This window comes from Apodemus sylvaticus, chromosome 3, assembly GCF_947179515.1.
Source record: "Apodemus sylvaticus chromosome 3, mApoSyl1.1, whole genome shotgun sequence".
In the NCBI taxonomy this organism is placed as follows: Eukaryota; Metazoa; Chordata; class Mammalia; order Rodentia; family Muridae; genus Apodemus; species Apodemus sylvaticus.
This window is the reverse complement of record NC_067474.1, coordinates 17,517,404-17,533,585: the sequence shown is the minus strand read 5'-3', so window position 1 is coordinate 17,533,585 and position 16,182 is coordinate 17,517,404. Positions and strand designations below refer to the sequence as shown.

At 39.0% G+C, this 16,182-nt stretch overlaps 1 protein-coding gene across 1 annotated transcript in view; it reads right to left on the bottom strand.

The window, feature by feature from the left end:
- The window catches only part of Xkr4 (XK related 4), a 390,630-nt gene that overhangs the window by 82,455 nt on the left and 291,993 nt on the right, over positions 1–16,182 (bottom strand). The gene's annotated exons all lie outside the window — the stretch shown is intronic.

Sequence of the window (16,182 nt, the reverse complement as noted above, 5' to 3'; positions counted from 1 at the left end):
TAACTACAGTTGACCTCTCACACAGTCAAATCTAAAAAGATTTATTGTTTCAAGTGTGTGAATTTGTGAAGTAGTAATGCATAATTAATCCAACATTAAACCATTGTACCTTTGAACAAAATACAAATGTACTTTCTTTTGACAGTCACTATCTTTGTTCTGTACAATAGATGACTGTCATATCTTTTACTTTGCTATAAATGTATGGAGAGCAGAGAGTCCCAACTATTGACTTTTGAATTCGTCTCAGTCCCAGAATTGTGTCATGCTCAATACAGATGCTGACTAAATATCTAACTAATAAATAAATACATGAGGACATCTCGCCTCAAGGACCAAAGAACAACCAGCTAGCTCAGTGAAGACAAGGGTTCAATTTGATCTTCTAATTGTTTCCCTTGATTCTTTATGTATCTTAATATAGTAATGAATGATTTATAGACATAGTTTCTGCATAATGTTTCTTTCTTATTGCAAAAGACGCAATTTAAGTTTGAATAAATGACATGGGTCCATTGTCTCTCTACAATGTAGTAGAATTATAACATGTGATCATAAATGAAAGTATAATCTCTATTCTACTCTTAAAAAGAAATGGTTTCTATAAGGGAGTCATTATGTAAAAGCCAATGAGGGAAAAAAGATTGTAGTAATTAGCAATAAGAACTGGACACACACAGCAAAGAAATATATTTACCTAAATTTTAATTTTATACTCTTGTCCAGCTTTTTATTGTCTTTTAGTAGAAAATATCATTAGTACAGGGAAGCAAGGAAGGGCATGATGAGGTGGGAACTGGGAGTCTGTGCACCAATGCAGGTCATGAATTAGATGCAACACAGAGATATCATATCCATGGTTTTGGTTGGGGGACAGGTAATCAATCTTTATGTCCTTCCTCACTTTATTCATTTTTTTCTTGAGACATTATTTTCTGAGCTAGCCCAAGCTGCCTGACATATTCATCTGACTGAGTTTTAAAGTCTCATGTACAACAAAGGTTTTTCTTCTTTTTTCTTTTGTAAATTATATCATTATATTTGTTGTCCTTACAGGATAGTTAAGGGATGTAATTTGCTGCCATCTCAAAAGTCATCAGTAAGGAGGAGAATTAAGTAAATCTAACTAAGTAAAGTCTGTTATAGGTAAGAAATTCTGATATATTTCTTTGTCATGTGGTCAGCATAATAGATGGTATCTCTTCCTTTCTTACAAAAAAAGAGGAAGCAGTCAAAATTGTGTGTGTGTGTGTGTGTGTGTGTGTGTGTGTTTCTGAACTAAATATTAGTAACCAAAAAAGGGGGCTGCCAGTAAGATAGCCATGATATAAAATATAGATGTGGTTTGTGTCCTTATCCACCCTTCCTCACAGATTCTTGTCAGTGACATCCTTATCGGACTCAAACATGGGGACGATTCTGCCAATGGCTTTAATTACTTTCCCATCAAAGCCCCATTGAACAGTTTCAGAAATTTCATCTTTGCTTCCTTGGACATCTTAAAGGACAAATGATTCTCTGGCCTCAGTTGCTCATCACTGATGGCAGGAAAGCATTTGGTTTGCTCCCCTGGCCAGACTGTTCTGGACTTGCATGTGTCCTGTGGGAAGAATGCGGATGGGTTTTCCAGAATCAGGCATCTCTGACCCAAATCAGATTCACTGGTGAGGAGGTACTTAAATTCTTTGTGTTTCAGATATCTTTGTTTTTAAGTGGATTTGCATTCTGGTAGGCTTTCAAGTGTTTCAATTTCATCTCTGTTCTAGCTGGTCCATTTGCTTCAAGGAGGAGCCAATGCACCTTGGGGAGAAAGAACCTGGAGCATATGTAAATAAGCAAATGCTGTTCTGGGATCCAGGCCCAGGGCTGCTGGTCTGGATGGCGTAGATGTGCCACTGTAACTTTCAGGATTTTGCTGCTGTTGCTGTTATTGGTTTTTTTCTTTGCTTCTCCCTCTTCCGTTCCCTCCTCCTTCTCTGCTGCTGCAGCTGCTGCTTTGAGAGGCCGTGCTTTTTCCTTTCTTACTGGTGATTAGGCACTAAAATCACAGCCTAAAAGAGCTTTCTAATCATCTAGCTGTCCCTTCCAAACCCGACTTAATGGAGAGGTGAATTCCATTTTCTTGGTTGATCACTGAAGCCCAGGCTTCAGTGAGAGTTGGATGGGGCCTTAGTCCAAAAACCACAGGATACCTAGTCTGTCTTTTATTTTTTCCTTCATTAACAGGTCAAGGGACCAACATATAACTCCATGGACATCTACAGAGGCTTTGGTGTCCCTTTCCTGCCAATAGCTGAAGATGTGTGGTTTCTCCAATTGATGAGTCTCATGGAAGTTCCCACTGCCTTGAATATGCTAAAATGAGATATAGTTATTCTGAATCAATTTCTGTTTCTGACTTGGAGAGACTAAGTTTAAGTTTGCTCAGATGATGACTTTAAAGAAGTGGCTTTTCAGGGAAGCACATGCAAGTCCAGTAGGTGACAAGCTGTCTTGTTATACACAGCAGTTCGGTGTGGTCAGGAGTTGGAGCCCTGAATGACCATAGTGGCTCTTGTGACTAATTATTACTGGGACCTAGGCCATTTCAATAGGTGGCTATGGGTGAAGTAGTCTATGAATTTTTGTTTCATTCAGAATGAGCACATTTGATGAGTGTCAGGAAAGAGAGAGAATGTTACCTACTTCATTAGTTGGCTCAATTCCTTTAAATCCAAGGGGCAGAAGCCTCAGTTTTTGGCTCTGAGATTTTGATTTTTGGGTATCTTGTTAGTAAATGTTCAATAGAAAAAGAAATTTTCAAACTTTCTTGTGCATATGTCCCAGGGTCCTGAATTAGTTTTTTTTTTTTTTTTTTTTTTTTTTGTAAGAATTTACTTCTGATAGACTACTTGTTGCTCTAAGTGAAACACCTAATAATACAAATTTTGGAAAGTCAAAACATACTTATTGAGCACATGCTATGTGCCAGGCTCTGTGCTCAGCATATTACATGCTTTGTTCTGCTCTGTCCTTAAAACTATTTGATGAGAGAATACTAGTTATAATCCTCCTATTGAGAGGAGGTAATCAATTTTTATATGTTTCCTTCTTCAGCCTTTGGAGTGGTAATTTTACCGGCATGTCCCATAATAATTGGAGACAAGGTAGAAGCCTTAAATTTCTAGACCTTGGAATAGCTTTCATATAAAGAAGAAGGGTGGTGACAGAGTGGCAGATACAAGCATAGGTGACAGAAGGCTGCTGAGGCTCCCAGCCCAGGAAGAAGACATAACTCAAGAGCAACTGTGGGAACTGCATCCAGTCAAGGACTGTGATCCCTGTGCAGACTCAGTTCTTGTGAAGGCAGGAGACTGCATTTTCCTGATGTGGACCTATCCTGGATTACCCAACATAGTCTCAAAGCTCAGGAAGAAATCAGTGCCGGGGTAACTCATGAAGATGACTTTCAAAGTCAACATTGTATGACAATGGAAGAGGAGGAGACAAAGACAAGAATAGGTTGACAGATTTTTACCAAGGAGTAGCAAGGGGGCCAGGTGAAAGTTGTGTTCTGTTTTAGAGGTACAGTGAGTAAAAGAATGGATCAAGAGATGAGAGGGTAGGGCTTCATGAGAGAATCTTTACCATTCTCATTTCTACAGGATCTTGTGTTTTCTTGTCTTTTCAGCCCAGTGACAGCCATTGAGAATAGCAATGGCACAATTCTCTATTATCTCCCCTTCTCGCCAGACCATTGAACAAAATTGATTCCAAACAGATGAAGATGTGTTTTCTTGTCACTAGGAACAGCCAATTAGAGAGAGGAAAGGCAGCAGAGCTGCTGCGGCAGGAGCATTTAGGCGGAGTTTCTGCTGCAGCTGCATGTCCTCTGCTTCTCAGCAGTCAACCGTTTTTTACACACTGTGTTTCCTGGCTACTGGAGCTAAATGAAAGCATTCTTGTTCAGACAGGTTTGTGTTTAAAAAGAGATCTCAGAGCCATAGATTGTAGCTATTTGTAAATTTTAACTATTATTCATTGATGTGTACCAAAGGCACATATTTATTTGCAGGCATAGTTCTGCTGCTATTACAAGCATGCTTTCATTGTAGGATAATGAAATCTGGGCATTAAGCATCTAGTTGACATCTGGGCATTTAGCATCATCTTTATTGCTTGGTGCCTTTGTCATTTCTTTGCAGTGAAGACATTCTATAGCCTCATTTCTATCTATTTTAAAATATCCAATACAATATTAGTAGCCCCATTCACACTACCATTTATGTTATATGTGCCATCTAGCACAGCAGGACTGTTTTTTGTTAAAACTGAGACAGGCCAGAAGAACTCACACCTCTCTTCCAACTCATGGATGAGCAAATCACAGGTCAAAGTTCTGATTTAGCTGGTAAGGGTTAGATGACTTCTAAGCACTCTTGCTGTTTTGGCCTCATGTTTTTTGACCTCTTCTGACAAGTAACAGTCAGATTGGTTTTAGTGATTCACTCTACCATCTCAGAAGCCACTGTAAATGTCAGTACACTTTGACTCTTCTTATTACTATTGGAAGGGCACTCTGGGAAAATGACGTACCCCAGAATCTGGAGATAGACATTCTTGGGCAACACTTGTAAAACTCCACAGCTGCCTGCTACTGATCTATTGCCACTCATTGCTTAGCTAGATGAAGTTTGGTTCAGGCAGAGGAGAGTTAAAGGATTACAAAGATAAAGTAGAGCCTTAGCCTGTGATGTCTCTGGACACAAAGGATGCTCAGAGTGTCCACCTTATTCCACTGGATCAGTCTTCTTTCACTGGCACCAGGTATGGCAATTGTATGCTTCCTTTATTTCTGTGACTCAGCTTCTATGTGGCCCCATGTCTTATTTGTCACCATCTACTGGTCATCAGAAATTACTTTCTCACTCACCCCCTATCAAACCCTCTTGGTGCTACCTTTATATGGCTAAGGCCTGGAACCTGGCCATTTTTCTATAGCTCATAAACTTGGATTGTGTTTCCATTCATCAAACTGCCCATCTGCCAGGAGACCTGAGAGCTCTTTCAGGACAGATAGCCTAGATACGCAGATGTCTTTCTGCCTGATGCTCTGGATACTTCAACCCTTTGCTGGTGTGTTTGATTTTTAGGAGGCAGCACTATCCAACAGAGGGGACTATTTATGGGTCAAAAAACATGTGCTTCTTAGTGCCCTGGACCATGGCCTGGGCAAAGATACAGAGGGAGACAAGATTCCTAAGAAGCCAGCATTCTGTCATTTTGTCAGGCTTCCTGTGCATTTCCTGTATAGCCTGGATCTGACATTTGTCAATCATTTACAAGTGTGGAAAAATTTTGGGGTGCGGTGGGGGACATATCCCCATTGGAAGAAAAAATTGATAGTATTTCATAGATAAAATATTCACAGAGGCAAGCTGATGAGTAGTGCCTCCTGCCCTTTGCGTAGTTGGTACACTTGTTGGTACCTGTGTAATACCTTACTTTATCCCAACAAATGTCTGAAGGTGGGAATTGAAAGACAGTTTTAAGAAGGGGGAATTGAGACTTAGTGAAGCTCCCTCCTGGGTGGTGCAGAAAGTAATCTTGGGTGATGCTGGGCCCAAAGTAGAGTGCATTTGCCACACAGGCCCACTTACTATGACCTGCTGCCTTGTAGGTGATCAGGGTCATGGATAAGAGGCTGGGTATGTCACGCTGATAGTGACACCCACAGGCAATCTGAGCTGCAGATGACTTTGAAGGTCTTCAAGTTAGTTCCTGTCAGGTAGGATATTGAAGATCACCTTGCTGATCACTGAACCTTCATAATCCTAGAGTTCCTTCCCTTATCTACAGTGGTCATGATTTAGGGAATAATAATCAGAAGCTCTTTGTGAATCCCAGGGTTCTCCCCTTTCCTGGAAACTCTTCTGGCTTAGATCAGATTGTGAGTTAAGTCAAAAAGTCCAAACTCTGTGCTTTCTGCTGGGGTCTGGGTGTGACATGTGCCATCACCCAATGTCTCCCTGGATCCCTTCAGGTTGAAGACTGTCAGCTAGAGCTCTTCAGCCTTTTCTGGCCTTCACATCACCAGAGACCCCAGGGTGTGTTGATAAGGTAGACTAAAGTGGACAGAGAGGGTACTGTTTTACCACACAGGCCTGGACTAAGGTAGGTAACTTCATTATGTTTTCTGTCCTCCATTATAACTCTCCAGTCTCACCTCAGCATGTAGGTTGCAAGTGCCCTTCTCCTATACCCTTTTAACTCATGTGGAACCCCATCACTTGGTGTAGACAGCATCCTCCTAGCTCTTTTCCGCAACCTCTCCCAGACTATTTTCTAGCTCATCTCTAGTCCACCGTCTGTCAGGGAACCCTCACCCACCACACTTTCCTACTCAGTGAGCTTCTGTATAGTTAGAGTAGCCATTTGGAATGGAAACTTTGAAGCTTCACAGTAGATCTTATACTTTCACTATCAAATCTATTTTTATGTACTCATTGACTACAACAAATGAAAAATCCATGACAGAATTAGAACAAGAAAACCAATTAGCTTTACAGCCTGCGTTTATAACTCATGTTCATTATCTACATTGCTACACTGAAACTTTCCCCATCCCCTATTATTCAGACTTTGTTTTCTTTTCTTCATGATACACTCTACCACATGTTAATTAGCTTCCTCTCAGCTTGTCCATCTAGGCTGCCAGGATCAATTCCTTGCTACACACATCCAATCTGACCATTATAATACTGATCTCTTGATTTCAAACATCAAGGAAAGGTTTTTTTCTATCCACTGCGTGCTAAGACAACCAGGATAATGCTGAAAGCCCAAGCAAACTTCTCCTCATTCTCCAGAAGCATAGAAACACTTTAAAAGAAATGTCTAAATCATCTGGTCTATTAAGGCATCAAATTCTTCCACAAATTGTACCAGACATTTTTTCATTGTGGAGAAACAGAGATTTTGCAAAGATGTCAAACTACATAAGGCATCAGGCACAACACAGCATCAAAGACATAATTTGTGCTTGTCGTTCTGGGAGGCAGGAGTTACTAGGTATATATCCAGAGAGTGAAGCTAAATACAAACACCATGAGTATCTCTGCCATGATGGACAGGTAGATGCCTTGGTAAGAGTTACTGTAGTAACTTCTGCATGTGCATATCTATTTATTTTCTTTCTCTTGCACAAAACAAGACATAAAAATCAGGAGAGCTCTCTTCAAAGGCTTACACTGAAAAACGCAATGTGCTTGATCTGGACATTACAGCATGTAAACTACTGAACTCATTATGTATTGACCATGGAAATTAAAGTAACAAAATCAGGTGAAGAAGATAAGGAGAACACAGAGGCATTTCTGTGATCACAATGGAAATCATATGTGCTTATTTGTCCTTTCTTCCTGGAAGAGATTCCTGATGTAATGGCTCAACTGCAAGGCACAGTGCAGTTTAACATTCAAGGGTACTCAATAAGAGCTCATGCCAATCCTTCTTGTAGGATAAAATTCCAGTATAATTTTAGCAATCTTAATCAAGGGATGAGGAATTGTAATGTAAGTATTCTTTTATTTTTTAAAGGACTGATAGCAGGGCATGGTGGTGCATATCTGCAATCTGAGCTCTGATATTGTAGAAACAGTAGGAACATGAATTTGTGTTGAGCCCAAGCTACTCAGCAAGTTTCAGACTATAGGGAAAGACCTTGTCTCACAAAAATATTATAGCAGTTTTATGTTATTATCTGACCATGATTCTGTCTATGTTTGCATCCATTCATTTATCTGGTTACTCAATTCTATCAGTTTTACACTTATCATTTTTTAATACCAACAGATACTAAGAGAAACAGCATATCATTATTTTGAAACAATATGAGAATAATCTAAAACAAAGTTTAGTTTAATTAAAACAATCTACTCACACACATTATATATATATTAATCTGGTTCCAGGCAAAACTAAGACAATGATTCAGCCCTCTGTCTGCTTCATGTGCTTTACAATTTACTTTGTTGACCATTCTCTTGAATGCAATTTTTAATTCTGCTGAGTTCACAGAATTAGATAGGCAGTTAGTACTTATGATTTAAATTTTTCTTCTTTCCATTGTGTGCGTGTCGATGTTATCCATGTGCATATGATGGTTCAAAGTTGATGCCAGGAACCAATCTCAACAATTCTTCCATGTTATTCACTGGAGACAGTTCCCAGGCAAACTCCTATGGTTGCTACTCTGTTCTGTGATCCTGTCTGTCATCCTCATCCTACACGTACTGAAGTCTTTCCAGCCTATCATTCATGGTGATGATCCCTGGAGGGGGCAGTACCCTTATCTTATTTAGATCCCAACACATTATGATCACTTTTTTTTGTCATGCAATATGTTTGTGCATTAACCACTGCCTGCCTCAGGAGTACGCTTCCCTGATGATGGCTGAACATAGCACTCACTAATCTATGGATATCAGCTTAGGAATTCTCTGGTGGAGTTTTTTTGGGTCACTTAAGTATCATCTGCAAATAGTGATAGTTTGACTTCTTCCTTTCCAATTTGTATCCCTTTGACCTCCTTACGTTGTCTAATTGCTCTAGCTACAACTTCAAGTACTATATTGAAAAGATATGGAGAGATGGGGCAGCATTGTCTAGTCCCTGCTCCTACAGCTGATAAACAACTTCAGCAAAGTGGCTGGATATAAAATCAACTCAATCAAATCAGTAGCCTTCCTATACTCAAAGGATAGACAGGCTGAGAAAGAAATTAGGGAAATGACACCCTTCACAATAGCCACAAACAATATAAAGTATCTTGGTGTGACTCTAACCAAACAAGTGAAAGATCTTTAGGACAAGAACTTCAGGTCTCTGAAGAAGGGAATCGAAGAAGAGCTCAGAAAATGGAAAAATCTTCCATGCTCCTGGATTGGCAGGATTAATATAGTAAAAATGGCCATCTTGCCAAAAGCCATATACAGATCCAATGCAATCCACATCAAAATCCCAACTCAGTTCTTCATAGAGTTAGAAAGAGCAATTCTCAAATTCATCTGGAATAACGAAAAACCCAGGATAGCTAAAACTATTATCAAGAACAAAAGAACTTCAGGGGGAATCAGTATCCTGGACCTCAAGCAGTACTACAGAGCAATAGTGTTAAAAACTGCATGGTATTGGAACAGTGATGGACAGGTAGATCAATGGAATAGGATTGAAGACCCAGAAATGAAACCACACACCTAGCGTCACTTGATCTTAGACAATGGAGCTACAACCATCCAGTGGAAAAAAGATAGCCTTTTCAACAAACGGTGCTAGTTCAACTGGAGGTTAGCACGCAGAAGAATGCAAATTGATCCATTCTTATCTCCTTGTACTAAGCTCAACTCCAAGTAGATCAAGGACCTCCACATAAAACCAGGCACACTGAAACTAATAGAAAAGAAACTGGGGAAGACTCTTGAGGACATGGGCACAGGGAAAAAGTTCCTGAACAGAACACCAATAGCCTATGCTCTAAGGTCAAGAATTGACAAATGGGACCTCATAAAATTGCAAAGTTTCTGTAAGGCAAAGGACATGGTCAAAAGGACAAAATGGCAACCAACAAATTGGGAAAAGATCTTCACCAACCCTACATCCAACAGAGGACTAATATCCAATATATACAAATAACTCAAGAAATTAGACTCCAGAGAGCCAAATAACCCTATTAAAAATGGGGTACAGAGCTAAACAAAGTATTTTCACCTGAAGAACTTCAGATGGCTGAGAAGCACCTTAAGAAATGTTCAGCATCATTAGCGATTAGGGAAATGCAAATCAAAACAACCCTGATATTTCACCTCACACCAGTAAGAATGGCTAAGATTAAAAGCTCAGGAGAAAGCAGGTATTGGCGAGGATGTGGAGAAAGAGGAACACTCCTCCACTGCTGGTTGGAATGCAAGATGGTACAAGCACTCTGGAAATCAGTCTGGCGGTGGTTCCTCAGAAAACATGACAGGACACTTTTGGAGGACCCTGCTATACCACTCCTGGGCATATACCCAGAGGATTTCCCAGCATGCAATAAGGACACATGCTCCACTATATTCATAGCAGCCTTATTTGTAATAGCCAGAAGCTAGAAAGAACCCAGATGTCCCTCATTGGAGGAATGGATACAGAAAATGTGGTATATTTACACAATGGAGTACTACTTAGCAATTAAAAACAATGAATTCGTGAAATTCTTAGACAAATGTTTGGAACAGGAAAATATCATCCTAAGTGAGGTTACCCAATCACAAAAGAACACACATGGAATGCAGTCATTGATAAGTGCATATTAGCTCCGAAGTTCTGAATACCCAAGGCACAATTTGCATATCAAATGATTCCCAAGAAGAAGGAAGAAGAGGAAATATCTAAGGTCCTGGAAAGTCTCAGTGCAACAGTGTAGGGGAATACCAGGACAGGGAAATAGGAAGGAGTTGATTGGGGAACAGGGGGAGGGAATAGGGCTTATGGGACTTTTGGGGAGGGGGAATCCTGGAAAGGGGAAATCATTTGAAATGTAACTATGGAATATATCCAATAAAAAAAGAATCATGCCACTGCTGCACGCTAATCTATATCATCCCTAGGTGGCCATCACCCACAGGATTCATAGTTGGGTTAAAACTTTTCCATTGCCAGTCCTAGCACCATGAAGTCTGGCTAGTAGAGAAGAAGCTTAGACCCAGCTGGATTTCTTTTGTCTTGTGACCGAAGTACATAGTGTCTATGGACAGGGTCTTCTCATAAAGTTCTTATGGGCCTCTAAGAGCCTATATCATTTGGGGGAGGCCTCTGCCTACCACCCACTCTCTACACAACAACTCATAAGGAAACAGTCTCCTTCCAACACTGAGAGTTTTATTGACTAACCTATGACTTTTAAAAGAGCAGTATCCTCCATTTGGGTAACAGATATACAAACTCTGGTTTTTAGACTATATTTTGATAAGCTTATAGAATAAGAGGCTTCCCCATGGCTTTTTCATATATGTGTAGTTGGGGTTACCATTCCTTCTTCCCCTTGTCTTTTCCCTATCGTAGACTCAGCTCCCTGCTTAGATATCTTTAAGCCAAGTTTCCTGTCTAATGTTTTCTGCTCCCCTACATACCTGCCTCTAAGAGGTTCTTTCCTTCTTTCTGGACTTTTACAAGCACTAAATAGTAATCCTACTGTTCTACAAAGTTATACCTAGGATCAGCTAATAAGGGAAAACATGTAGTGCTTGCATTTCTGAGCCTGGGTAACCTCACTTTATACTCCAGATTATCTGTTTTCGTGTAAAATTTCCTTCTTCTTTACTGCTGAATAAATTTTACTGTGTATATGTACTACATTTCTTTATCCATTCCTCAGCTGATGAACGTCAAAGCTGATAGCATCTCTTCACTGCTGTGAATAGATCTGCAATGAACAGACAAGTGGCAATATGTCTTCTGTATGGTATGCAGTCCTTGTGGTGCATATGCCAAGGATGTTATAGTTGAATCATATGGAAGGTTTTTTTCTATTTTTAACGAAACTTACAGACTTATTCTATAGTGGATACATTATTTTACAGTTACCATTAACAGCAAATATGGGTCCCTCTTTACCATTAGAATTTATTTTTTGTTTGTTAACTGGATAATTGCCATTCAAATTGAAGTTGGATGAAATCTCAAGGTAGTTTTAATTTGAATTACTCTGATTGCTAAGAATATTAAGTGTCATGTACAAGTATTTAATACTAGCTGTTCTAGGTTGTAAACTTGACATAGCCTGGAAATGCATGAAAAGGATTACTGAATTATATACCTGTCTTTATCAGGTTGGTCTGTAAGCATTTCTGTGATGGATTGCATTAACTGATATAGGAGAGTACAGCCTATTGTGGGCAGCACCATTTTTATTTAGTTCTAGAAACTTCTAATTTTCCTCCTAGACTTTTTATTGACTTATTTATTATTCAACTGTATTTTTTTTAAATTTCCAGGACTTTGTTATTTTCCATAATGTTTTTTGCTATTATTTTGTCATCTTATTCCGTTGAGATCAGATAGGATACAAGGAATTATTCCAGTTTTCCTGCTTTGCTTGACTGTTGCATTGCATACCATGTGTGTTATATTTTAGAGACTGTTCAACAGGCTGCAAAGAAGACTATGCATGGTGGACAATTCAGTGTATGTCTGTTAGGTCCATTTGATCTATAGTGCTATTTAATTCCAATGTTTCTATTTTTATATTTCTCCAGTTGATTTTCTTGTCAGAATGGAACACCGAAGTCACTATTAATGTGTCACAATTGAACTATAATTTCATATTTAATAGTGCTCATTTTATAAAATGATGTGAGCCTTATTTGGTAAATATATATTTAGAATTGAAATTTTATTTTGGTGAATTGGTCTCTTTATAGGTATGAAGTTACTCTCTTTGTCTATTCTGATTATATTTGATTGAAGTCCATTTTATTACATATAGAATGGGGACCCCTGTTTGTTTGTAGTCTCATTTATAAAACCTTTTTCAATCCTTCTGCTCTAAGATAATTTCTATCTCTGAAGGTGAGGCACGTTTCTTGGAGGCATCAAGAGGAAGGATCCTATTTATGAATCCAATCTATTATTGTATTTTTAACAGGACAGTTGAAACTATGAATATTCAGAGTTATTATTCAAGGTCTTTATTGATTTCCATCATTTTGTCATTTTGCACCTTTGGGTGTTTTCATAGTCCTGTTTTGTTTAATAGCTATTATAGCCTTGTTTATGTTTTTATTGTAATATCTTGGAAATGTTTATCTTTCTCTTAAGTTTAAAGTATCTCTTCCAGCATCCTCTGTGGGGCTGGCTTAGCAGTCATAAATTCCTTCCGTGGGATTTTACTTTGGGAAGTTTTTCTTTCTCTTTCAATTACGATGCTATTTATGGGCATATTAGGTTAGGTTGGTAACTGGGTCTTTCACAATTTGAAATATGTCTCTTTGAGAGATTCTGGGTTTTAAGGATTCCATTGATATATAAACTATTATTCTGCTGGGTTTACCTCTAAATGTGGTTGAGCCCTCTCTTTCTCGCAGCTTTTTAATACACTTTCTTCTTTCTGTATATTTTGGTGTTTTCACCATGAGGTGTTCTTTTTACTAATTCTGTCTTTTTCGTGTTCTGCAAACCTCTTGTACCTATACAGATACTTCTCTTAACTTTGAGGGATTTTCTCCTGTGATTCTATTGAAAATATTTTCTATTTTGTTGGCATGGAATCTCATTCTTGTACCTGTAATTTTAAGTGTTCCATTTTCAGAATGTCCCAATGATCTTAAGGGCTTCATTCATAAGCTTTTTCAGCTTTATCAATGGCCTTCACTGAGTGACCCAGCTCCTCCCTGCTGCTGTGACTTCTATCTTCTATGTGATTCCTCTTCTCAGTGAGGCTTTCCACTGGACTTGTTATCTGACCATCTGTGCTTTTCATTTCCACCACCATTTTGGTTTCATTTTTCTTCAGCTCTTCATTCCCTTTATTGGATTTTATTTTGACATCTTGATCTGGCTTCCTTATTTCATGTAACTGCTTGTTGTGTTTTGTTAAAAAATATATTCATGTTTTCTTTGGGTTTTTGAAGACAATTCTTCTGAATTGTGCTTATGGAATTTCATCAAGGTCATTTTCACTGGGGACCATTTTTATGGGGTAGGTAATTTTTTGAGGAGATAAGTTGTCTTGGGTCTTCTTGTCACTTGTGCTTTTGTATTAAGACCTGATGATCTAGGGTCAGATCACTTTAAGATTTGTGTTATAATTTTTATTCTGGTCACCTTTGTACTTTTAATTGAAGCCTTTGCATTGTTTAGAAAAATTCAAGTTGTAGTGGGGATAATGTGACAGTTTTCTCTTTAATTTGTTCTTCCAGCCACCAGACTCTAACACCAGACCTTCAAGGACAGTTGAGTACTATCAAGGACTGGAAACTGTAGTCACTTTCCAGCAGTAAATGCACTGTGAAAATAGTGTCAGTTGAACACTAAGCCCTTATTCCTTAAGTAACAATTGTTTCGGTGGGGGGGGGAAGGATGCTAGAAGTACTGTACCTATACATAAAATAGTTATTGTAGAGAATAAAATAGTTATTAAATAGAGAAAGGAAAAGAAAAAATAATAACAGTGAGATTCAGTTGCCCGAGAGGAACTGGGGGGGGGCATAAGAAATAGAAGAGGGAGCACACACAGAAGGAGGAATCATAGAATCAAATAAATATGAGGGTTTGGCTAAATGGTACAGAAAAGAGTGGGTAAAGATGTGCCCCTAAATAACAGAACAGGCTTTTCTCTCAGGGATGTGAGTCAGAGGAACTGTAAACTAGGGCACTGCACATTCTCTACGAGAGGCAAAGGAAAGATGACAGGACGCAGAGAAATAGAAGAAAAAGGGATGGGACAGGTGAAGGACTGAGACGACCTGCTACTCTAACCTTGTCTATTCCATAAATAAAGAACAGCTAAAGAGAGAAAGGAGAGCTGGTTGGAGAATGCATGTGAGGTCCTCCTAACCTTAACCCTTACCTCCTAGGGAGACCTGCAAAGCGGAAAGAAAGTCTCATGTACGTGCAAAGCTCAGTGATCAGGATGTGGGGCTATAGCTGGGCAATCCCTGCCTCCAGTGACCTAGAGCTGGGGCAGGGGTATGGACACACTTCCCAAGCTCAAAACTTTGCTTACTGCTTTGCACATTCCACAAGGAGTTCCAGGCTACACAATGAAAAATTGGGGGGAAAGAAGAAAAGAAAAGAAACTGTACTGAATTATGCTAAAAGCCTCTAATTACTTTGAGCATGAGCTGAATCCCTAAGCCAAAAAAACCCCAAAACCTGAAATATACAATTCTCCAAAATTCAAAATGTTTTGGACCAATCACATATCACCAGTGGAAAATTCAATACTTGGACTCAAAATGTAGGTTCACCCAAAATACTTTATAAAATAACCTTCAGGATATTGATATTCAGACATTTATTTCATCCATCTTGTGATTTATCCACTGGAATTTTTAATTTATTTAGTTTTGCTTAATTCATTTTTTTTGGGCTGGGGGTGATCTCATGTATCCCTGGTTTACCTTGAACTCATAATATAGATGACTCTTGAATTTCTGATTCTCCTGCATCTAGTTCTCAAGTCATGGATAGCAGGCATAAACCACCATGCCTGGCTAGCCATTCGAGCTTTGTAAAGGCTACATAGTGCTATGTCAGCACTCAAGTATATTATAAACATGAATATATTCTGTTATTGATCAGATGAGCAAAACTTCTCAGAAGTATAAAGAGATATGGATAGCACTTGGTGTTTTTCATAAAATTACTTTTGTTAACATGTAAATATTAACTTTATCATTATTCATTTTAAATAATTTGATTAAATGTGTATTTAAGTTTTTTCTTAGTTTTAGTAAGAACATACATACATATACATGCATTGTATGTCTGTCTATCAAATCAGTATAGTCAAAGGCCCTTTCAGTCCTCAATAATCTTTGAAAGTGAAGAGAATCCTACTCACAAACATCAAGTAGGTTGTTTGTCTCAGCGAATATGCACAGGCCTCGACATGAATCCTGACACTTGCCTTAGCATTGGGGACTTTGCTAAGCTTCTCTTTAGTGGTTTATCTTTGGATATGGCTAATGCTCATGTTGAGGAGGATTCTGTAGATTTGATGGGGGCAGAAAAACAATAGATCAAGAAACATTAACACTGGATAGAGTAGCTTGACTTCTGGCCTGGTAGCTTTTTTCAGCTCTGGTAGCTGCTAGGTGGAGAGGTCAGGTGTTGTGTCAGTCCCTTTGTCCCCAGATTTTTGAAAAGAGGCTGTTTTCGTGTCCTTCGGGGATCTGATTTTGTTATTGCCTTCCCTTTGTCTCTTTATCTGAGCTTTCTTGGAGCTTCAAGTTAATCTCCATACCTCCCACTTGGTCTATCCTCTGAGACACCAGATGGAAAGAAACGGACCATTTCCCTCACAAAGGAAGCTGTCAGGATAGATGCAGTAAACATCAGCATAGCCAATATTTCCCAGAACTTCAGAGAAGAAAGGAGAGCATAGAGCACGTGGCTAGTATTTCCAGTAGCAGAGTGGAGAAGCAGCACACTAGGCCCCATCCA